At 37.1% G+C, this 2,254-nt stretch overlaps 1 pseudogene across 1 annotated transcript; it reads right to left on the bottom strand.

The window, feature by feature from the left end:
* Positions 1–616: 616 nt before the first annotated feature.
* LOC307053249 (lupus La protein homolog) lies at positions 617–1,827 on the bottom strand (annotated as a pseudogene). The gene has a single exon. The product of its transcript is annotated as a lupus La protein homolog (transcript).
* Between the last annotated feature and the right edge of the window lie 427 nt (positions 1,828–2,254).

Genomic DNA, 2,254 nt, shown 5'->3' with positions numbered 1-2,254 from the left:
GCCAGACACTCAGTAAAATGCCCAGTGTGTGTTATCTATTATTATTATCATCTCTTCGCAGGGCCTGCACACAGTTAAGGGCTCATCATCACCCAGGAAACCATGGGTTACTTCTACTGAGTAAGGCTTAGGAGTGCCTTGACTTTCTAAAACCAACAGGCAGCCTTCTTATTTCATCTTTGCTGTGAGACCTTTCTTTGTGAAATGCTAATTCTACAAAGACTAGAATAGGTGAAAAAGAAATGAACTAGGTTTCTAGTCTTAGATCTGCTGCAAACCGTGTCATTTTATTTTTTTTAATAAACTATTTTTATTTTTATGCAGTATACATTTTATTACTTTGTACTAATACATCCTCATATTACAAAAGCAATTTAGTGGAAGAATGTTTCTTTTGATATTTGAATAATTTGAAAGAACACAAACAGAATTATACATTAAAAAATACTCATTTGGATAACAGTAACAACAAAAAAAGACAAGTTAAACAACAAAAAAATTTTCCTTTCTTACAGGTGGACATTGAAGTGGACCTAATTTGGTTTTCTTTTTAAAAGCCTCCAAAGACAAAAGCAGCTTAAAATCTAATTAAAATGAATAAAAAATGTTTACTAAATTACTGGTCTCCGGCACCATTTTCTGTTGTTTTGATGCAGGTTCTTCTTTGTCTGTTTCTTCTCTTGCTCTTTTTACTGGTCTAGATGCACCATTTTCATCATGTTCATCATCACTATCAAATTTAGTTTTCTTGCCCTGAAACTGTACTTTTCCTTTAGCAGACCCAGTCTGGACAGCTTTATTTCCCTTTCCTTTTCCTTTAAATCTGCGACCTTTTGACTTCCATTTGTTTAGGGATTCTTGTTGATCTTCTATTATTTTTCTCAATGCTTCTTTTTCCACATCCCCTTCTAGTACTTCCCAGGTGACCTCTTTGTTCCTAATTGTAGGTTACCATTATTTGCGCCTTTTGCTTTATCCAGTGCTTCCTTAGCTTTTCCTTTAAACAGAATTATTCCCTCTTTGGCTCCTCTGACAAAGTCTATCCATTTTATTTCACCATGATTTGAGAAAAGGATATGCACATCTTCTCTACACGTCTGATCATCTAAGTCCCCCAAGAATTTCAGCAAGCAGCCAATCTTTTCTTCTAGAGATTTCATTTCAGCATTTTCTGCTAACTTTTGTTTTTCTTCTTGCTCTTGTTTAGCTCATAATTTAGCATCTATTTTATTTTGCTTTCTTTCTTCTTCTTTTTTTTTTTTTTGCAAAGTAATCTTCCTTGAAAAGTATTAGCAGGTCTGTGTCTCTGTACTTCTGGGGGCCTCGACAAACTTCTTAGCAGATTCAATGGTATCAAATACAGCAAATATTGATCCCTTAAATGCTTTGTGCAATGTTCTTCTCATCTGAATATTTAGTACCTGACCTTTATCTTCCAACCACTCTTTTATGTCATCAAGGGTTGCATCAATTGGGAAGCCTTTAATATAAACATCCATTTTTTACATCATTTTTATACTCATCAGTCACTTCAGAGAGGGGTTTGCTTGGAGATCTTCTAATTTTAGTTTTATCTTCACTTATTTCCATGAGTTCCGCCTTTGATTTGCTCAATGCTTCTACTGTTACGTTAAAGTCTGTTGTTAGACAGCTTAACCTATTAAATTTTATCGTTATCTCCAAAGGTACCCAGCCTTCATCCAGTTTGATCTGTTCCTTTAAAAATTTGTCGCATGGCAAATTGAAGTCACCAAAATAATACTCGATTTGATGACAGATTTTGGCCTCCAGAGCAGCCATTTTTTCATTATCACTATTTTCTGCCATTCTGGCTATCTTTAAGTTCCCGGTCCCACAGAGACATGCCACAGGTCACTAACAGCAACAGCAACATCTCCTCTCCCCAGAGCCTGGCGGCTTGCCCAATGCACCTAAAGAAGATGGGGGTTGTCCCGGCAACCCTTGCAGCCAGGGTGGGCGGGGCTTCGGGCCTAACTGTGTCAGTTTAAACAAGTCACTTAACCTCTCTGTGCCTCACTTTCCCTGTGTTCTAATATTTATTTAGTCAGCTTCAGGGAGCAATTGTAAGTATCAGCTGAACCAATTAATCAATCAGATGAACTGAGCACTAATGATGGCCTTGGCAATGTGCTAGCTATCCTGAAAACTTAGAAGTAAGTTATTGCCAGACCCAGCTTTATAAGCTGTACCCTTTGTCTTAGTCCACTAGAGCTGCTCTAACAGAATGCCATGG

Source organism: Hyperoodon ampullatus (assembly GCF_949752795.1).
Source record: "Hyperoodon ampullatus genome assembly, chromosome: 5".
Lineage (NCBI taxonomy): Eukaryota > Metazoa > Chordata > Mammalia > Artiodactyla > Ziphiidae > Hyperoodon > Hyperoodon ampullatus.
Note: the sequence above shows the minus strand (reverse complement) of the source record. Positions and strands in the feature narration are given on the sequence as shown.